Here is a 22853-nt window from a genome sequence, read left to right on the forward strand (position 1 = left end):
TAAGTCCCAGTTCAGGTCTATAGAAAAAAAAAAGTTTGCTAATATATTTTAAGGACTTTATGATGGGTACTGGATTTCCAGGCCTGGATACTAATACCCCATCCACAAAATGACTATAAACACAGAAGATTTTCCATGACACCGGACCCATGTACTTGAAAGTTCACCTGAAGAAACCGCTTTCAGTCACTATAAGCCATCACATCTGCCCCAGGTACCATCAGGGAGAGTTTATAGATATTGAACTGTCACAGGCATTTATTCAATAAGTAATGGGCAAAGGTCATCAGCAGCTTTCACAGAGTCTTCAGGAAGGTAAGTGGATTCAGGCACCTCTAATTTGAGCAAGGTTCCACCTTTTCATAGCAAGCTCAGATCTCAGCACCTCATTACTAACTCCTCGAAACCGCTGCGGGCTACTATATTATGACATGCTTGAATATACAATATAAAAACGTCTCCTCCCATTATTGGATTACACTTACCAGGAATAGCACTAGTCTTTCACTACAAGCAAGCAAATACACTAGGCTCCCAGACTTTAATAAAATACACACACAGCAGGCCAATGATTAATCCTTTCGTTTTACTACAAACGCTGCAGTTAATATGACAACAGCGAGGGGAATTTATACCATGGGCCTGGTGCCGTCTCTGGAGACTGAGAGGGATTTATCTATAGCAGGGTGCAAATTCTGCATGGAAGCTCTTTGTAAGAGTTGGCTGCCTCCAGAAAAATCCAAACCATCATGCTCTGATATTTTTTTGGCAATACTACTTCACAAAATTATGGATATGGCTTGAATAGAAATTGCAGGGACTGTACATATATCAGGTAAATATCAGCTGTCCATATACAGCTACTGCTGTAGCTTCCTGGTTGGCTGTACCAACTTTGGAAGGTGCCAGTCCCTGGATTGAGAAGCAGGTCTCCTTCCTTGTGGGACACAGGAAGAATTAATAAATAGAGAGTGAAACCCCACAACTCTCCAGTTTTTTGTAGAATCTGGAGTAAAACAAAGCAATTACTCAACATTTGGACTCGACTGATTGCATTCTGGATGTTTAATGATTTGCTTATGAGAAAAGCCTAGCCTCAAATAGCGTGGAGATGCATTGGCCTCATGCGGAGCTAAATGCAACTGTTAAATTTCACCTACAAAAATATTTCCATGCAAAAATTGCTATAGTAATGTGAGCACCCTGGGTAAAAGTTTCAGGAAAGTTTTTGGAAGAATAAGAACATTCATCCTAGGGCCCTGGCTAGACTCCAAATTAGATGTCCACAGACTGTTCTCATCATCCCTCTGCACTTGCCATGTGATATGATGGTTTGTTGGGTTTGCTTTTTCACTTTAGCTATGTAAATATGAAACACTTAGGATTACTCACAGGATGGCATCCAATGCAAGGAGAGCTGGAAGCTGAAGTCCTCTTCTGTGTACTTCATTACCCAAGGTGACTGTGGCATTTACTTTGAAGCTTAGGAAAGCCGTCACTTCATTATTTGACTTCGTAACGTCCAGTGTTGGTACAATTCCTCCTCCTTTCTAGCTTGCCAGGTGCATTGTGGAACTGCAATGGCCTCTGGTTCCACAAATACTGGAACAAGTTCACATTAGGCAACATCTTTTGTTTTGCAACAGGTATTGTGAAAGCAAACATTGTTTTGGCTGAGATGGGTTAGTCAGGGAGGATCCGGCCTTGAGGAAGTAGCTAGACTGGATGACCTTGTAAGCCCCCCTCCAGCCCTGCTGACTTTCCTAAGAGACCTTAAAATGTGTGTGCTGGTAATTCATATTGGGTGGAATGCATCCTTTTGCAGTGGCCCATCATACTCCGCTTAAGCAAGACTTCATAGGTACACAAGACGTGGTTCAGACCTGGGAATAATGTGGGAAGCCAACAGTCACATATATCTCTAATTTAGCACTTTTTTATTGCAGTCCTCCTACAGAAAGCCTCTGTTAGTTCCTCAAAACCTGACTGTCCGTGGTAACTCAAAGGCCAGAGCCAGCAGTCTAACCTTCGGAGCGTGTTCCTCTAAACTCATGTCATACCTAGCACCCAACCGTAGATCAAAAGGGATGTTGACTGCCAAAGCATTTACAGTAGGATCAGTAACAAGATAAAGGCCATTATCTGCATTTTGTAGGTGGAAACACCAGAGCAGAGAGTTGGGGTGAAATGATTTGTCAGGGGTAGCAGAACTGATGGGTCTCAGAACCATTTAGTCCCAGTCCCTCCCAAATGAATCATACTGCAGCTAACCAGAACCAGATCCAGAATCAGAGAGGACTTTGCGAGGTGGAACATGCTGCTCTTCAACTTTCCGGGACGAAGAAGTCGATCTGAGAATGGAACAAGGGGCTTGGAGTGATTCTGATCCAAGCTTGCTTAAGGCTTAAGCTCACCAATATGAACAGTCCTAGATTGGGGTCATCAAAATTGTTTTCACACCCCCCCCCCCCCCAACTCCAGCCACATCTGGATCACAGGGCTTCTTGCAGGTCTAACCTAGACCTACCTCTGGTGGCTGGATTCATGGCCATGGTGTTAAATGCTGCTAGTGCCCAAGCGGCTGTGTTGGCTCAAGGTGCCATGAGAAGTTACCACAGTTGTTGCTCGATCTGCTATGACCCAAACATGTTCCCAGTGGGGCTTGTTGACACTGGATTTTAGGAACCCAGCCCTTATGCCCTTTGTAACCTTCAGACTGACCACACCTGCCAGTTGATAATAGGCGAATTTATTGATACAGAGTAAGAACAGAAAGGCAAGAATACAAGCAATCAAACAACTCTATATCTACCAATCGTAGGGCTGTCATCAGAGTCATACATCTGGTCAGGATGCAGGCTCCACTCTGAGGCTCTCTTTCTTAGGTGTCAGCAGTCTGGAGGTGGGATGCCAAGGCTCACAGCCCCTCTCCACTGGGGTGCATGAGATGGGCTGCTGGTGTGTGCCCTTTGTCCGTGGTGGCCTCAGGGACCCTTCCCGGAGGATGAGGATGGTGATGGGGACCCCTCTGAGGGAACAAGATGGGTAGGAACAGGGAGGAAAAGGAACAGGGAAGGACTCTATTAATCTCAATTTTCTGCTTTTGTATTCTCCTTCCCCCTTGATGACTCCTGATGACTCTTCATCCATGGTTATCTTTGGTTGGTTGTCTTGCTGTGGTCACACGTCCGTGTAGCCTTCCAGGTCTTCTCCTAATTTGGTCTGTTCCCCCAAAACCATGCCTCAGGCCCCCCTGTGCTCTGGGGGGAGGGGGGTGTCACTTATCTTGTGTTATGGGACAGTATGGATTATACTTCCTCAGTTCCCAGCCTACGTATCCTTGTTGTGTTAGACAACCTATCTGCCTCGAAGGCTGGGATCTCATGTTTTGGCATGCCCCCCTCAGCTCTAAGGCTGTGTCCATCCATTGGCCGTATTGTGCTAGACAGCCCATCTGTTCTCGGGGCCATGAGAAGCTTTGTGTACATCTCCCAAGGTCTTTAGAAATCCGTTTAACACTGCTGCCCATCTTGACCCCTTATAATGTATATATCCATACCTATAAGCCAGTTCCCAAAAACCAGACCTTTAAAATACCATTTCTAAGCCAACAGGGCTCTGCACCCTATAATTCAGTGGCAGCCCCACACACCTTGCCCCTGAATTCCCAGCCCCTCCATGTGGTCTAGACCACCCTGCTACATGGAGCATTTGCCTTTCCTCACATTTTCCAGGGGAAAAGATCGTGTGTATTCAAAGTCCTTATGATTATTTGTTCTTTTCTCCTCTTCTGCCTCCTTGTGTATTTTTAGCTTTCAACTAAATTGTGAAAAGGCAGGAGGCGCCATCCAAACAAAGCTCTTCTGCCTGCATATAACTTCAGTATCAGTGTTGCAAGAATGTACAGGATTTCAAGGACAAATATACCATGAATTAAAACACAGATAGTTGAATACTATGTTTCTCCATCAAAATTCACACTTCCATAAAGCAAAAAATAAAAGAAGAAAGCAGACTGCTCAAAAGAAATGTTTCCTGGCATATATTGCTGCTCTCTGAAATGTCACTCTTCCATAATTTATTCTCGGCTCTGGGTAATACACATGACTATTGGAAATGAGCATTTAATTAGCTTGGTGGTATAAAGATCAACTACTGTCTTCGTTAAACAACTAACATTTGGTCCTGGAAAATGTTTCTTATAATTACATATAATTATCTACTAAACCAGCTAACCAGTAGCATACCAGAGTGAGTATAATGAACCTTTTGCCTCAGTAGGGGGAACCACCGTGCAAAAAGGATCTAGCTAGTATTGCGCTCCCAGTTGGTGGTGCCATAATATCGAGTGAAAGGACCAAACTTTGCAATGTCCAAGGGGAGGAGGTTGTCACAGAGCAAACGGGTACTTGGGAACAAAAGGCACCAGCATGGGATATGGAAAAGATGCCTAGAGGCACCGAGACCTGAAACTGCAAAGCTGAGGTTAGACAGGGGAGGACTAACAGCAGCAGTAGAAAGGTATAGCAGAGTAGCCTGTTTGAGGGTGGTAGGAGGCAGGCAACTGCACACAAAAAGTGGCAGATCCAGGTAGACAGACCCTAACAAGACCACTGATGGGAAAAAAAAGAGCTCTGGTCACAGATCTGCAGACCTAAGTTTGCCCGTCCTTCAGGAAGACAACACACAGGAGGAAAAACACCAGACATTAAATGCAAGGATCCTGTTGGAGCGTACTTTCTTATCCCTATTCAAAACCATGTTTCCAGCTAGGTGAAGAGCTGTTGGGTTGCTGCAATTGTGCGTGGCCTGTTTGCACTCTCAATTAAACCCCCACCTCTGCCATTTCCTGGGCATTGTATTTATGGGAACCAATAGAGCAGTCCAGCCCACCAAAACTGGAGCATGCACATCAGTTATTTGTGAGCCCGAGGTACACTGGGCACCTTGTCAAATCTAGAAGGATGTGATAACCTTCAGTCCTGACAGTTTGCATAGTCCTGGGAAGCCTGGGCCAGCAGAGAAGCCAAGACCTCTGGGAACGAGGGTGGAATTTGCTGCAGGGAACTGAGAATTAAGCCTTGGCAAAGGTTGAGAGTGAAAAGCATTAGGAGTTAACTTGTTTTCAACCTTTATGTTCATGCTCCATCTTCCCTAGTTATGTGGCAGTGTTTTTCCCCCCTTAATTATTACAGTTGTGGGAGTTCTCTCTCTAAATCTGACCATCCTTTAACTGAGCATCTCACCTCATGGGGAGTTGGCACTTTTAAATACAAAGTCGAAAAATCAAAGCAAATTGTTTGCTGTTCAATCACGTCTTTCGATATCCAGTTTCAAACTTTGCTCTAAATTGTGTACTGGAACAAAATTCTCTCTGACAGTTTTTTTTTTAAATAATGCAAGAAATCAAATTAAAAAAAAAAAACGCATGGCTAAACCTCGCAGTAGGGTGTTGAAGTGTGCTCTGCTGGACAGCATAAACATGGGAAAAAAGCATGCCAAAGGAAAATTAAAATTCAAAGAAACTGCTGAGTTGCTTTGAAATGGCAGAATGAAGTTTGCCGGTGCAAACTCCATGTTCCCTTTTCCATTATGCACCAAGATGTTCAGTCTATAGTTACATGATTACATAGTATTTTGTTCCCCCCCCCAGGACTCCTGCCTCATTCAGCACAGAGAATGGATGGTGCTCATTTAATGAGCAACTATTCCGGAGGTGGTTTTAGGTTCATTGTTAAAAATGGAGTGGGGATCCATTTTTACTGCAGACTCTTTAAACCCTGATTGTGTCAGAGGCTTTTTCATGAAGCTCATCAGGATAACCAAGTGTTTTGCAAATATCAGATAACTGTTTCCATAATACTCCGGTGGCACGAGGTAGCCAATATTCCCATGATTTACAGACAGATGAGAAGTACAAATAATGGGCACTTACTTCAGGAGCCCAATTTGAGACCTCTGGGACTTTATTCTTCTATTGAGTGTGTGTGTACACACACACACACACACACACACACACACACACACCCCACCATCTCATCACTATATCTTTGCACTCAGATTCCAGGGTCCTAAAAAGGGGCACCCCAAAACACAAGAAAATAAAACAACCATTGGTGATCACCTGTCGGGAGGGGAAGGAGATGCGCATGGTTTAACTGGCTTGCACGCAGGAACTCGAAGATGGAGGCAGTGCTAGCATTTCATTTTTCAGGATAGCATTCAAGTGACTTAACCATGAGACTATTCATTCTCTTCCAACAAGCCTCTGCCCCACTGCATGAACACATAATTAGGGATAGCATGTGATAGCAGATAATGTCTCCATCAGCTTCAAGGCATTGCTCCCCACACCTAGTTTCCCCCATCATCCACTGCCCAGAGCCTCTAGATTAGTATATGTGAAATGAATTTCCCCCACCATAAACAAAACACTTCAGTACAACCCAGCCAGGTTGTCAGATACGGACCCAAGACCAGTGGGAGAGTTTTCAGTGTGATCCGACTCAGGAGTAAAGGAGGGAAAAACTCAGGTACCGTGTTATATATCAACACCGTATTGATACTAAGGATAAGGGGATAATGCACAGGAGAGGCCCTCTTACATCCCGCCAGCCACGATCAGTGTATTACCCCTTTCCCACCCATGTCAGGAAATAGCCGCAAGGCTCTGCCCTGCTGTATACCACTGGGCCTAAGAAGCTCATGGCATGCTAGAGAGAGGAATGAAGCTTCCCATACCCTCCTGTGCAGTCTTTTCTCTCTTTGACCTCTTTATTCCTCTCTTGGGCAATTCCTTTTGTTCTCAGCCCTTCATGTGATCAGTACTGGCCCGTCCTTTCTTCCATCAAATCATCCGTGCTTTTTCTTCTTCTTCACAATCTCACTTCCTCCTACTCCGCTATTCATCCCATTTGGTTGCTCTTCCCCTCCAGCCGTCATTGCTCCCCCTCTTTCCATGGGCTCCTCATTATTCCTCATCCTTCCCCTGCTTTGCTTGGAGACTCTTCTCATTGTCCTTTCCCTCGACTACAATCCTTCAAGGGGCTTCAAACTCCCATCTCCCTCCTCCCAGGAGAGTGCCATAGCCATCCAGCTGTAGACTGAACTGGGTGGGGCAGGGGAAGAGTAAAGGAGCGAAAAACTCAGGTACTGTGTTAAATGTCAACACTGTATTGATACTAAGGATAAGGGGATAACACACAGGAGAGGCCCTCTTACATCCAGCCAGCCATGATCATCCTTTATTCCTCCTGCTGAAGCTGTTCTACTTTTCCCGAGCATTTAAGTAGGTATTGGTCCAAATACAGGTGATAGAGAAGGCATGACGGTCGAACCTATGGGTTAGGCCATCAGGACTCATAGTAGAGGCGATATTTTTTATTAGACTAACAAGATTTTTGCAAAAAAAAAAAAAAAAAAAAAAATCTTTAATTGCAAACTTTTGGGCACAAACACCCTCCTTGACGCATTGGAGAAAAAAATTGTATTAGTCCTCCTGGGTAGAAATGAAAGTTCATATTTCATAGGATTTCACAGAGAAGTCAATAGATGGAAAACGCCTCTGGGCAGGCAGTTCATAGCTGGCATGGAGCCTCTCACCTCCTGGGTGGATCTCTGAGGATGCAAATGACCTTTAAACAAAGGCAGGAGCAGGATCTCAGGTGGTCACAGTTGCTTCCCACTTAGGAAAATATGGAGATTTCATTTTTGACAAATTGGCTAAAATTCAATATCTTCCATGTGTCAGGTATCCAGGTTGTAGCTATATTTGTCTACAGAAAAAGGCAATCTGGACTCATAATAGAGATACCTTTTATTAGACCAACAAGATTTTTGAAAAAAAATATTTTAAAAAAGAATTTAAAAAAATTAAGGGTTAGGCACTCAACTGGAAGGAGAGACCTGGATTCTAGACCCTGAATTGACTATTTAAACAGTCACTGGATAAAATGCATGCCTCCATCCTCCTCTCTTTTGAGAGAAAAGCCTTAGAGATAAAACTCCAGGAAAGGATTCTGGGTCGTGAATCCCAAGTGGACTGAGATACCTCTCTGCAGCCCAAAGTAAAACCTCAAAGCCCTTCAGAGCAGGAAGTATTAAGACACAACAGCATTTCCTATGGGCTGCCTCAGACGGCCCCATGCTCCAGATGTGAAGACGCTCAATCCTTCTCAGCACCTACCTTCGGGCTGTGGGGTCCAGTAGAGGGGCCAGGTCTGTCCAGGTTAGATGCCACAATACTCAGTGGCATGATACTCGAGTCTCATCACAATGTAGCTCTTAGTTACTAGCACTACTCTTTATGCAGTGCCAAAGCACGACAGACACAGGACCAGACAAATTGTGGGCACAATCCAGAACGAGGGCTGGAGTGCGAGCTCTCCCTGCAACCAAGGGCCTCGGGAGACATTGGCTGGGTCTAAATCAGCCTACCATTGCCAGAGGCAGCCTACTTGCTTGAGGCATGTCAATTAGCTCCCTCATTCAGCAGTACTAATTAGCCCATTTCCAAACACTGCCAAAGGTGGCTACATTGTTTCCTCACCCAGAAGCAATCTACCCAGAGCAGCACCGGGTGCTGAACAGCATTCTTATCGTACCGACACAGCTACCACTCCATGGTGAAACCCCTCCAAGCCATTAATTCATTCCCAATTCCCGCCTCCCCTTTTGCCACAGAGTCCTTGTCTCACTTTTCTCCCTTTTTCAAGCGTATTACAGCTTGGAGGCAGGAAAGAATCTTGTCTTCAGCAGTTAATGATCTACACAAAGCTTCCAGCCTCGCTAGCTGGCATCCCTCACCTTTAGAGGTGAAAAGGCTATTTACATTCGTGGAACAAATAAGAGAGGAGCCCCAGGGATTGTTTTTGCTAATCCTCCCCACTGCTAATTAGCCAGCTGGCATTAAAAGGAGTGTTTTGCCTCATTAAGACCAGGTTTCCCTTCCTCTCCCTCTTTCCACCTCCACACGCTGTCACTTCCCGTCGCACCAGGAGTATTCAATATTTCAGGTCATAGAATGAGCAATCAGATTTTAAAATGTTAAATGAACTACAAACAACAGCCTTTCCGCATGCCAACATCAGTTCTTCCTCTCTCCTCCCACCCCCATCTGGGGAGGAACAAACTGACAGGTCCTATTAATTTATTCGGCTTTAGCAAGAGTTGGGGATTTGCCTGTCTATGGACTGACACATCTACACCATCTCACACAATACCCAAGACCACCGCTGAGAAAACACATTTGCTCCTGCTCCATGTGTGCTGCATGCCAGAAAGTATCACATTCGCTCTTGCTAGAGCTGTCCACACACTAAAAAGCCGTTACCTGTTTTGTTTTGGTTTTTTTTTGTTGCTTTTTTTAAACTTTAGCACTTGGTGGACTAAGAGCAAGTAGGCACAGCTGGGTCTTCATGGCAGCACTCCAGAGCACTGTCTAACACAGCGCAGGCATGTCCCATGCCCACAAAGGAGAACGTAACTCGTTTCATCTTTCAGATCATTCATGCTATTAGGGAGGCCAACTTAAAGGCAGGCTACTTCATGGTGTGTATGTCATCCACACCCAAGGAGGTATCCCAGCTGTTGGCTCCTTACACCAAGCTTGGTGATCCTCAGCCTTGAAAAGATAAGTCACAAGGAGCTCATGTCCCAAAGAACCCCGGATCACCACTATCTGGGTCAAAGCTAGATCTTCAGGGGCTATGACCAAATTGGGGCTTACTTCCCATGGAGGCTGCAACCATCATGTCCCAACCATGTGTGTGTGAACTGCACACATCACACACACCTCAACTGTATCACAACTGGCTTTGAGATATCAACCCTGCTTTGAGATATCCTAAGACTGGATCTCATTTGCAGTCTCCTGCTAAGTGGCTCAGATGAAAGGCTTCCCTCCACTTCAAGTTAGCATGCTGCCTCAGTATTGCCCAAACAGAGCAGCCTCAGCTTGTTTCATTCCTTCATTAAGTGCAACTAGCTGGGAATCCTTGCCCGTCATGCTTTGTCCCTTGTTGACAGCAGTCAAAGTAATTACTTTAGTACCAGCTGAATTACAGCAGGCGCCATTATGGCTCCATCCAAACAGGCTCGGTTTGGTTTGCCATCTAAAAATAGACATCCCCAGCAGAAGAAACTTGTTGATGAGTGACACTGCATTAAAGGCTATTTCCTCGCCTGGGATCCATTTACTGCATTAACGCATCCCCTGGTGGGATACGTGCTCTACACTAATACCGGCTATAATTACCTAGCAGATGGGACAGTAGGAACACAGTGACACCAAAAAAGCAATGAGCAGTTACTTACTTAGGTGGTGTATAAACACTGGAGCTCTTGCAGAGATCAAACAGGCTACTACATTTCATACACAGTGGGCAGGAATACACGAGTCATGCACAAGAAACCTGGCAGTGGCTAACTAAGCAAGTTGTCCAGATATCCATTTAATCACTTGATGAAGGAACAGTCTCCTGGCAATAAGCCTTAAAAAGTGTTGTTTTCCCCACTCTATTCTTGCCTTTTAATATGTCACTAGAATTTAGTTCAGTCCTGCACAATGATGGCTGGAGGTGGGGGAGTGTACGGTTTGACCGAAGACTTCTGATAAGTTATCAGCTGATCAACCATGTCACGGGCTGGGGTCCTTAAGGATGGTCGTGATCTCCCCAAGGCTCCTTTACTGTGCCAAGTTGGCCCAATGGGCACCCTCCGTTCTCGCCTGCCACGTCTTTGATGGAATGATTAACAGGGAGGTTGCCTTTAAGTCCTCTCGGACATGGTTTTGATTGGTCCTCTAGACCCCGTGGTTTCCTGGACTCCTGGTGCATCCCACTTCAAAATAGATGTCACAATGGGTGTTTCAGGGCACCCTAGCTTTATGGGCTATGCATGGCTCCAACCATCCCTTTACTACACCCCAAGCCTCACAGATGGTACTGACATTGTCTGGTCTGGGCCTTATTGTAATTTGGCCCCCCTGTCCTCCCTGGACTCTCTGCAGCCCTGCAAAGTGCTGTGCCCTCTCTGGCACCTGGGCTCTCCACAGACCCCTCTGTCACTGGGGTCTGTGCACCCCAAATGCCATGCCCTCTCTGGTACCGGGGTCCCCACGCTGCCGTGGGCCCCCAATGAGGTCTCCTCCTTCCCCTAATAGCCTACCCAAACCACCGGTCTTATACAACAGCAAACAAAACACAAGCCCCTGGGCTGTAACATAAATTCAAGCCGCCCTACTATAACATCATTCAAGCCACACCAGGGTACTCTGTCCCTCAACAGTATCAGAAGCTGTACCTACGGTCAGGCTTCTCCCCTTTGTTTGCTCCAGGAGAGCTCCTTCCGCACTTGGCTACTAGCAAGAACCTGCCCTCTTGGCCTCAGCCCTGGGGTTTATATATGAGCCAGGCCCTGCCCCTTCCAGTCAGCTGACCGCTGACAGGTGTGGGCCACTAGCTCATTCTGGCTGCCCTGGTAACCAGCAGCTGGGGCTTCCACCTCACTGCTACGGCTCTTCCCCTTGCAGTTTCCACTCTTTAAAGGAGCAGGGCACCGTAGTGCCCTGCGACACACCATTGCCAGACTGACTTGGTTGGAGCCACACATGGCAACTAGCACATTATTATTCCATAAATGCCTAGGAGGAGGTGTAACAGAGCCAAAGGCTCCTGTTACTTTATGGCAGAAGGAGCACCAGAGAGCCTCAGGCAGGGAAAGGTGCCTAATATGAGCTGTTTGGGAACAGGTACTGTGGGAGTTACCCAAGGGAAGCCCTTACCTCAGAACTAGCTGTGTTGTGGTAGCACCATGGACTAGCGCCTTGCATTGAAGCACACCAGAGTCCAGCACCAGTAAATCACCCTAGGGCTGAGCCAGCAGCTCAATCGGGAAACACCTATGGCAGGTCAGGGAGGATGTGCTATACCTTACCTACCACGCCGTGATGACCTGTTTAATTCACCCAAGGCCCCACTTCTTTTGCGACGCCCCTTATGCAGCAACCTCCCTGACCAGGATCTATTTGCAGAAGTCCCCCCCTCTAGATCAAGCAATGGGAATCAGAGAAAGTCACAAACAAGTTCCTTGTGGCAAACCCCACCTGTCAACCTGCTGGCTTTGAATTATCATGGTGAGAGCAGTCCCTGCTAAACAGGTTCAGGATAGGCCAGGGCCTCTGCACAGCCAAACGTCACTGCTGGGGCCTCTGTGCTAACCCATCATGCACTTGTGGACAGATACAAACAAGGCTGCACATCACTGAGGACTGTCTCCTCTACAAACTAAGAGGTGAATTAATAACTTTCAACTCAGTTAACAAGGTGGCTATTGCTTGGCTTTGCAGATTTGCATTCGTTAAATAAATACATAAAGGCAAGCATGTGACCAGCAGGGCCAGGGGGGTATATAAACACAGGCCCTGAGCCAGGAGGGACAGTCTGGCCCTGGATGCTGCTGAGGCAAGAGCTCCAGAGCAAGGGGAATGCAGGAGCTCTGCTAGCTGGCACCAAAGCCGGTTTGAGGAAGGCGAACAAAGTGCTGGTGCCCCATGGGGGAATATTACCTGGGATAACACGAAGCTTGTTGTGCAGACAGATAGCCATTGTCTATGTTTGGGCACACAACCACGGCGGCGGTTGAGTTGTGTTTACCAGAAGGCTTATTCCTGGGCTACTGTTGTAACCAGTGGTTTGGAAGTGACAGAAAGAGGAGTGAGCAGAGGTCAAGGCAGAGCACCTGAGGGTTTTACCCACAGTGGAGTGCTAGGGACACGCCAGCATTTAGAGCCTTGCTAGGGGCCTTAATTCAGGGTTTAGACCACAAGGGCAGAGCCAAGCCTAGAGAGAGAGAAAGAAAGGCAGAAACCTAGCATAGAAAGGAACTGGACAAGGGCCAGGTAGCCCAGTACCCAAAGAGGGGCACAGCTTGGGACCAGAGTGAGAGGTAGGGCTAGAGAGCCCAGACCACTGCTTTTGGGGAGCAAAGGAAGGTCCAGCGGGGCCCAGATAGAGCCAGCGCAGGCTCAGCACCTAGAACAAGGCAGAGACAGGGCTAGAGGGCCCAGGATTAAAGTAAGCAAGATAAGAGCTGGTGCCCAGAGGCCAGGTCCAGTGCAATGGGCCTAGGATAGAAGGACCAGACAAAGAAAATGGGTGGAGGCTGAGAAGACAGAGGCTCCCACAAAGGGAATGAAGGGACAGTGACATCTGTGAGGCATGGGTGTGGGGTAAGGGGCCGTCAGAGCAAAGTAATTACCACTTCAGGCTAACTAAGGTGCCCTGGGAGAAGTAACTAGCATCTAGAGGAACTAGAGGAGCTCACTGTAGGCCTCATTAGGCAGCCTCCCTTCCAGTCGAACAATTACATCAAAGGCAGGGGAGCGAGAAAGAGAGGGCGCCCTAGAGTTGGAGCTGGGCAATGGGGCATGCCAGCCTCCCTTGGAGCATGAACGTGGTTACAGAGGCCTGAAAGAGACTGGAGCTCCCTTGTGTAATGAACTCTACAGGTGAAAAAACTGAAAGGAAGAGAGAGATTCTTAAACTCTCAACAAAGTATGCAAAAATGAGACCTTGTTAGCAACATTTTATGGATGGGAAACCAAGGCAAACCATTCAGTGAATTGCCCGGGATCGCACAGGATGTCTGTGTCCACTGAGCAGTCAGTTCTCTGCCTTAGCAAAAGGCCTCTACTCTTACTAAGACCTGAACATACTCATGTTTGCAAATGGTAAGCCTGAGAAATTTAACCTGCTTCTCTGTGGGCCAGTTACCCCACAGACGATGCAATAGAAATAAGGGGGGGGAAATTCACACACCAAAAAAATTGAAATTTTAAAGTGAAGGCTCTTTTCACTTCTTTCCCTTCATTCTCAACTGTTTTGCAACACTGAAGTACCCCTGTAAGATTCCCATTTCTAACTCAGTCAAAACCCCGCAAAGTTTCACAATTCAACCAGGAAAATACAAGATTTTTCCCCGACATAAGACTGTTTTTCCCACCACTTTTGGCCAATCCATTTCTCACCTCTATCCCATGAACTATGGTAATCCATTTCCTGTAGGTTACACACAATGGGATTATAAAAGAGAAAAAAATTATATTTAAAATTTAGCTTGGAAGTTGCTTTTTAAAAAATACAGTCTAACCGAACTATAATTTCAAGTACACTCTGGGTACATTTTGCTTGAGCATTTTATGGCTGGAGAAGTCTCAGATAATTTCTTCCCGAGAAGTTATGACTGACAGTGTTAGGAAAACACAGTTACTGGCTGTGTAATATGCTTCATGATCCAACGGGTAAATTTTTTTAATGCAGTTTGGTGCACGTGAAGAATAACACAGCCCTTTTTTCTTCATTGTACTTCTTCTCTGTTACTGTCCCATTATTCTTATATCACCTACTGTCTCAGAGCCAGACATAATAATAAAAAAAATAAAAAAAAAAAATCACCAGAAAGTAAAGCGGGAAAAAATATATCAAAAAAGACTAAGAAACAAAAGCTACAAAGCAGAGGTGAACCTTATGTCAGAGGTCTATGGCAGTGCTACATTAAGAGAAACCTTTTTTTCTCCTGCTCAGCATGGGTCTTTAAGCAAAAAGTGTTGATCCTGAAATGTCTCCTTTTCTGGTGGAAGAAAAGAAAAAAAAAAAAGGAGAGAGAGAGTGATTTGTATTTTAGCTTCTGAAAATGGCTTCCCACAGAGGCAAATCAAAAGATATGAGCTTTCTGGAGGTCTGAGCTCGTGTCACATTTTTTACCACTGACAACTCATCAAGTTAAGAGCTCATTATCAGGCTTTAGGCAAGATGTGGATAAAAAGCAAAAAACTACACGACAACAAACAAAAATGTTCTCTAGTTTTCTGCAGTTCTCTGTACTTGTGAAGAAACATCCCAGTCAGAGCAGCCACCTGGAGCTCATTGCACGGCCATCAAGATGAGAGAACCCAAAGTAGCAAAATCTGAATCATACTGAGCGCATTTAACACACACCGACAGGACAGGCCCCATCACAAGACACCATCATTGCTGCTTACTTTTTAAAATAAAACCGATGTCGCCCACTGCCTGAGTGAATGCCCTAACCCTAATGCTAATGCCCTAACCACTAACAGAAAGGCAAGGATTTGGGGGGTGATACCTTTTATTGGACCAACTGTCTGACTGTTTAAGATCTCTCCCAGCTATACAGTTGGTTCAAATTAAAAGATATCACCCTTCAAAAATCTTTGCCTTTTTTTGCTTATTTCCTTGACCACCATGACTATCACATAACCCTAACTTCTAAGTTATTATTATGTTAAAGATGGGCTCCTCTTCCTCCTCCCAGGGACTTAGTCATAGGGATGACTATCTGTTGAATCTCAAATGACTTCAGATAGCTGCATGCACACACTCAGGTCAGTCAAGATGCTGACACTTCTAGGCATGGGCAGTAGCTACATTTTAAGCATGTACAGGGTCCAGCAGAAGCAAAGGATTTCTAATCTGCCTGTGTGTTTAGGCAGGGTTTTTCCAAGTTGCTCAGTTGGACATAGGCACTTAAGTTGCTGTTTAAACAGAACTTAATTCACATTTCGTACCTGGCCCGGAGAGCTTTTCTTTTTTCCTATGTTAGGCTCAGCTTATATTAGAGGCCTAGACTGGAGATTGAGTGAACTGTTATGGATAAACTGAGGAGTTACTTGAAAATTGTTCAAAACTTGTACTAATGCCCCATGTCACAATGCTACAGTTATATGCTATATAGTTAGATAGCTCCACTGGGGGTCAGGACTTGTAGAAGGGAGATATACAGCTCCGTATAGAAACACCAGTACACAAGCAGCGCACTGATAGAATTACAAAGACCCTAGAAATGTATCCCTAATAAATTAACACACCCCAAAGTAATGAGCAAATCTGGTAACACTACAATTCAGAAGGATCAACAGATTGGAAAGCTGGCCTTAAACTTAATGGGATGAAGTTCAAATGTGGACAAATACAAGGTGCTACATCGCAGAAAGAATAATCAGTCAAAAACACAAATACCAAATGGGGGACACCTGACTGGATGGCAGCACTAGGGACAAGCATCCACGAGTCTTGGTAGACCACAGACTCAGTATGAGTCTGCAGTGCAATGCAGCTGCTCAAAAGGTAATGGGATGCAGCAATAGCAGCATTAGGTGCAAGACATGGGAGGTGATAGCACCTCTACTCAGCATTGGCTAGGCTTCATCTGAAGTAGTGTGTGCAGTTTTGAGTTCCTCATTTTAAAAAAAGGATGTGAAGTTAGAAAGGGTCGAGACAGGTGACAAAGATGATAAAAGGCTTGGAAAGCAAATTGTATGATGAGAGGCTGAAGGAGCTAGGCATGTTCAGCGTGCAGAAAAGGCACGTAAGAGGGGACATGACAGCAGTCTTCAACTACCTGAAGGGCTGCCTTAAAGAGAAGGGACAACACATTTTCTCTCTTGCTACAGAGAGCAGGATGTGGACCAATGGCTTGATGTTGCAGCGAAGTTGGTATAGATTTGATATCAGGAAACACTTCTTCACTGTTACAACAGCGAGGCAGTGGAATAGAAAGACTTCCTCAGAGGCACTGGGGGATGGCTGCAGTCTGGGGATTTGGCCTGGGGTGTGCTAATGCTCCTGCTGCAACTTAAAGCTGGAGTTTCCTGGCTAGAGGGTCTTGCCCTTCCACTCAGGGCCAGACTGATCACCATACTTGGGGTCAGGAGGAATTTCACTTCATGGTCATACTGGTATGGACTGCCTGAATATATAATTTGATAGTGTTGTGACATGGCGAGTACAGGTGGCCACTAAAGCCTGCCCAGCCCCCCAGCTCTGGGTCTACAAGTCCTCACCGGTGGAGCAGGTGGAAGAAGATGTTAAAATCTCAACAGCAAAGGCAGATGAAGGCTGCAGCAGAACGGGATCCCCATTTGTCTTGGTCTCCTTGCCGCTGGATCAAGGTCCTGTTTGGTCAAGAGCCATCGGGATGCTGATGTGAAGCATCTTCTCCATGATAAAAGAAAATCACAACACAGGCATCTTTCATGAAAACAGCTTTATAGAGTCTATAGATCCCAGACTGGCCTCATCAGCCATCTTCAGGTCCACAGCTAAGACAATCATGGAAGACAATCATCCTCGACTGCAAAGGATTGCCAAAGAAGAGTGTGTCGTAGCTCGAGTTATGTCAGGGTTGACCATAGTTCTGCTAAGAGTTTAAGATTAGATATTTGTATAGGATGATTTGTATTTGATTTGTATAGGATGACACCACAACTGTGACAAAGTTTTTCCAAATATTAAGACTGAAACAGTTTTTTAGGAGCTTGAGGCCATTATTCCTGGTTTTCCCTAAGGGTGCCCTGGTGAACAGTTATTCACTGAGCCTCAGATGTATTCCCCTGATGTAGTGGTAAGCTGCTACCAAGTCCCCTCTCAGCCTTCTCTTTTTCAGGCAGAAGAGGCCCAGGTCCCTCAGCCTTTCCTCGTATGGCTTGCAAGCATCCTATACAAATCAAATACAAATCATCCCAACTCAGCTCAGGTGCTCACTTGTGAAGTGAGGCTAGTGAGAATATCCCTTTTCCACTGGTCTTGCCTATTGTGACTGTAAAGTTTTTGAGATAGTGGTAATCATATACAGCTTCTAACCAATAAAGACCCTGGTCTTGCTTATGAGCTACCATACTACAAACAAAATTAGATATTATTACAGAAAAAAAAAAAAAGTGCCATACATTTTAGCGGATCACATTCTGCTATTAAACTGAATATTTGGATTACTTTTCTATATACTGGCTCTCATTCTTGTTTCAGTTCAAGGGCAGATGAGGGAGGGGGGAGGAGGGGGGAAGACTATTACCACTGCATCTATAAATCTCAAGTGATAAGGCACGTTCTCTGATGCTGCTCTTCCATTTTATTACTTTGATGGATATTATTCTCACTTTAATTGAATATCTTTTTTTACCCCCTCTTGGTATATCCAATTTCATACTTGCCTAAGTAAATATTATTTGCTGTTCCTTTGCCAGAGAGCTGGTTCTTTCCAATTCCTTTGAATAATGGATAACAAAGACACAATTTCACCAGGTTTCTATCTTCTAGTTAAATACCATCGTCCAACTGGACTCGGTTATGTATGGGTGGCAGCTTTTCATTTAAAAGGAACGGAAACAAAACCAGCTCTTCCAATTAGCCATTCCAGACCTTTTCCATACTGCAACTGAATTGTGCAACAGAAGGAAGTCCCGAGACCTTCTCATTTACTCCAGTCCTGCTGACCTGTGTCTTGTACCTGACTGTTGGCTTTTTGAGGGATGGGCTGGATACTACTATTACTATCGCTACATCACCACAGCCATAAAGAAAATAAGGGTAGTTGCAAACCTAGTAAAATATGTAAAGCAAAAGATTCTCAACTTCAGGATCCTGTTGACACAAGATATGCTGTTCAGGATCTTAAAACCCATCAGACCATGCACGATTCTGTCTTTCCATCTGAGCCCTTATACACTGCTCATTAGTGGTATATCTGCATGCCTTCCAGTAGCATATTGACCAACTGGCCTACCATCTGTTGGGTGCTGTTTTCTCATCTTCTCTCCAGTTGGAGCAACATGTGCAGTGGCGTGCCTTTCTTCAGCGGGGATTTGGCAGGGGGAGTTGGTTTAAATGATTTATGTTGCTTTGTACTTTTACATAAGGCAAGTCTAAAGAAATGCATACCAGGAGCAGAGCTGGGGGCATAATAACAGAGCAGAAAACAAGTTCTTGTTATGGTTCCAGACTCATGCTAAAAGCATATCAATGAATACCACCTGGTCAGTCGTGATGCAGTGCCAAATGCAGTTGGACATGAAGCTCATTTCATCACTTTCTTGTGTCCCATTGGCTACAAAAATTGATCTGACTTATTCCCAACAGACCTTTAGGTTCAGGCAGAGGTTATTCACTTGGAGCAGAAAGTAATGAGATTTGTGATGGTCCTTAATTCATAGTCTCAAACTGGCCTCCAAAAATTTTGTGTCTCCAAAACAGACAAACTTTACCCTTTCTTTAGAGGTTCGCTGTGCCAGAGGAGTGCAGACATTGACCATGGTCTTCCTTCTCAACCTCTGGGCCTTCTTTTAAATATCACAGGTGTAAGCCATGAAGCCCATGAAGATAAAAAGTAATGATGTGCTAGTCTGTTCCTTAGAAAGGACCAGGAAGGATTTACCTCCATGGGACTTACTGTGAAGCAGGTCTACTAGCATAAATGCAGCTTCCTATCACAACTCATTAGGTGCATTCCTCCAGGAAAGGCTTAGCTTATTTAAGTGCACATGAACCCTCACCATCTCTGGCAAGACTCTCATGACCAGCACTTAGGTATGCTGAAGAGAAGTGAAAGAAGGTCAAAATAGAAGTCTACCTTCCATGCACAGACAGTGGTGCTATTGCACTGAGAGCTGATCTCCTTCTATCAACCCACTGTGCATTTTCAGATTCCTTTTCCTGGCTGCCTCTTGAGGGTCACAGTAAATTCAGCTCCTTTGCCTTCATAGGCCATAGGATCGTAGACATTAAGGGCTGGAAGGGACCTTGAAAGATCAGAGTCCAACCCCCTGCTCTGGGCAGGAATACTGCTAAGATGAAATGATCCCAGCAAGGCGTCTGTCCAGTCTCCTCTTGAAGACTCCCAAGGCTAGGGACTGCACCACCTCCTTGGGAAGTCTTGTCCAGAGTCTGGTCACCCTTACCATAAAGAAGTTCTTCCTTAAATCCAACCTGAAACCATCCCCTAACAGTTTAGGGCCATTGCTCCTTGTCCTCCCCTGGGGCACCTTAGTGAACAGTTTCTCTCCCAGCTCCCAATATTCACCCCTTAAAATACTTATAGATGGCCACCAAGTCCCCCCTCAGTCTTCTCTTCCCCAGGCTGAACAGTGCCAGATCCCTTAGTCTTTCCTCAAAGTTTGTCCTCCAGGCCCTTAATCATTCTTGTGGCCCTTCTCTGGACACTTGCAAGATTTTCCATGTCTTTTTTGACGTGCGGCGCCCAAAATCGGACACAGTACTGGAGCTGGGGTCTTACCAGCACGTATGCCATTAGCTCTGTTGACTACAGCATCACACTGGCAGCTCATGTTCATCCTGTGATCAACCATAACCCTGAGGTCCCTTTCAGCCATTGTGCTGGCCAGGACATCTCCTCCTAACCTGTATTTGTGTCACTGGTTACTTCTCCCCAGATGAAGCACTCTGAACTTACCTTTATTGAACTGCATCCAGTTCTGCCCCGCCCACCTTTCCAGCTTGTCCAGGCCCATTTGGATCCGCATCCTATCTGCTAGTGTGACCACTTTTCCTCCTAATTTAGTATTGTCTGCAAACTTGACCAGTGTGCTTTCCGCATCCTCATCTAAATCACTGATAAAGATGTTGAGCAGCACGGGGCCAAGAACCAAACCCACCCCCTGCCAAGACAAAACAGATCCATCCACTAACACTCTCTGGGTTCAACCCCTTACCAAGTTCCCAAGCCACCTAACTGTGGACTCTGCCCACCCACAATCCCCCAGGTTTTTTTTAATAAGAGCATCATGGGAGACGATATCGAAGGCCTAAAATCCAAGTATATGATATCAACCACGTCTCCCACATCTAAGCAGTTCGTTACTTGATCATAGAAGGAGCTGAGGTTGATCAGATACGATCTGCTCACAATGAAACCATGTTGGCCATTCTTCAGCATCATGCCTTCTGCCAATCTCTCACAAATGGACTTCTTGATAATTTTTTCCAAATCTTCACCCAGTATTGAGGTCAAACTGACTGACCTATAGTTTCCTGGATCCTCCTTCCTCCCCTTCTTAAAGATAGCATGACACTGGCCCTTTACTAGTCTTCTGGGACCTCTCCTGAGCACCATGAGTCTTCAAATACTTTCACCATCGGTCCCGTAATAACTCCAGCGAATTCCCTCATCACTCTCAGGTGTAGTCCATGCTTCCTTTCATTTTCTCACATCCCCCTCATCTACCCCAAGCAATCCAACTGATGCGCTCAGTCAGATTCATCCCTAAGGACTTTTGATTCTAGGGTTTGCTTGGCTCCTTTTCTGATTATAAGAGTCACAAGATTTCCCTCAACTTCCACCCTTGGTGCCATTATTGCTATGCTTCAAGTGCAGCTGGGACATAATGATGTCCCAGCCTTATCTTCCCCCAATGCCTGATCTGTGCACATGAACCGGAAAAATTTCCGGTTCTGTTACGATGGTGGCGATCTTAGGAAAAATGCATGGAAGATCTTATGCAAAGTACAAAACAAATCAGAAAAACAAGAGGGAGCTATAGAGACTAAATGCTGCTACTCATTATTGCTAGACAGTCCGGCAATGGGGTGCTATAGAAACAGCCAGCACCAATTGGACGACACAGGCTCTCAAGTTAGAAAAAACAAGATGCGATTCATAAGGGCATGATTCACCAAAGGAAAAAAAAAAAATACAGTGCTTGCTCGTCCCCTCTTTGAACTGTCTGTCTAATTAGATGAGAAGCCCAAAGCCTATGTCAAGATGTTCTCCAAGTGCACAGAGGGGGAACAAAATTGCAGGTGTGCAGGGGAGGGAGTAGAGAAGGAGGAAGAAGCTTTATTCACACTTGAGAGTCTGCATATTCTCTCTTCTCCTTTCTAGGATAGTGAGCTACTGGGCCAGATACAGACATTGCATTTTTACCAGTATAAGCAATCGGAAATTGGTCTATACCCATAACAGAACAGAGGTTCGGTGCACGGACTGGTTTAAAAATGGCAGAATCGGATCCAAGTTTTGTCCCTCCCTAGGGCAAATGTGTGTTCTGTTCACTACCGATCTAAACTACGCAGCTTACAGAAAACCATACGACTTAGATTGATTCCTCCTCAGGAATGCCTATACCCCGCCCTGTGGTAGGCAGAGATCAGAAATCAAGAAAAGGCTACTTATGTCCAGGGATCCTGGTTTCCAGCACCGGAGATCAAAGTCCTTTCCCTGTTTCTTACAGATGCCTCCAGCAGTGGTAGTTGCTGTGAGCTGTTTACTGCATGTCTTTCCATGATGTCCTGAAAGACAGCAAATTCATTCTGTCCAACATCTTCCAGGGATAAGCTGCAGGCCATGGGAGAGAAGGGAGCCAGCAAAAATTGGGGTTGCACTTCAGATGCCTCAATTCATTCCTTCTAAGTGGCAGTCTTTAGATTATAGAGTTCAAAGTAGTTTACAGGGAGTCAAGCCCTTTGCTTTAATCCACCCTCATATACAACTTGATAAGATCTCCTATAGGAGTGGACCCAGCTGTCCTTTCAGATCTGGCTTAGAGGTGGCTTTGCCGTTACAGGTTAGCTTTCATGGTACGTTAAAAAGGAGCTCCTGCTGCACATGGCATGCTCTGCTCTGCAACACATGCAGCAACTGGCTGCCAACCCACAGCTTAGCACAACCTCCAGGGATCCTAGAGTAACAATTAGTGCAATAGAGGATCCCTTCCGTGTCCTTTTTGGCACTTGAGTGGAATCCTGCTTTACTGTTAGACATTTGAGATGGATTTTAGACGCTGCTGCACAATAAAGCACACGGAGCTTATAGCAACAAGAGCTTCACTGGTCCTATAAAATAACACTTCATAATGTGGAGCACCATCAATTGACCCCTTCTCTGTTAACTATTTACATGCTGACAGACATCTCCTTTTTGCAGTTTACTCCATTAACAAGTTACCCTTCCTTGCCCCCTGGATACTAAAGCATGACTGGGTGCGATTCTGTATTTCCTACTCATCTTAAATCCTTAGTAGGAAAACCTCTCATCTAAAGTAC

At 45.4% G+C, this 22853-nt stretch overlaps 1 long non-coding RNA gene across 2 annotated transcripts in view; it reads right to left on the reverse strand.

The window, feature by feature from the left end:
- Nucleotides 1-337: 337 nt before the first annotated feature.
- LOC132250958 (uncharacterized) overlaps nt 338-22853 on the reverse strand; it is a 50282-nt gene continuing 27766 nt past the window's right edge. Inside the window, exons 3-4 of one of the 2 annotated variants that reach the window (XR_009462733.1) lie at nt 2813-3028; nt 338-1883 (exon numbers count right to left, since the gene is read on the reverse strand). This is a non-coding gene — a long non-coding RNA (uncharacterized LOC132250958). Of the gene's footprint in view, nt 1884-2719; nt 3029-22853 lie in introns of those variants that run through there. The other variant, XR_009462732.1, reaches the window with a different exon arrangement.

The sequence above is a fragment of the Alligator mississippiensis genome, chromosome 5 (genome assembly GCF_030867095.1).
Source record: "Alligator mississippiensis isolate rAllMis1 chromosome 5, rAllMis1, whole genome shotgun sequence".
NCBI lineage: Eukaryota > Metazoa > Chordata > Crocodylia > Alligatoridae > Alligator > Alligator mississippiensis.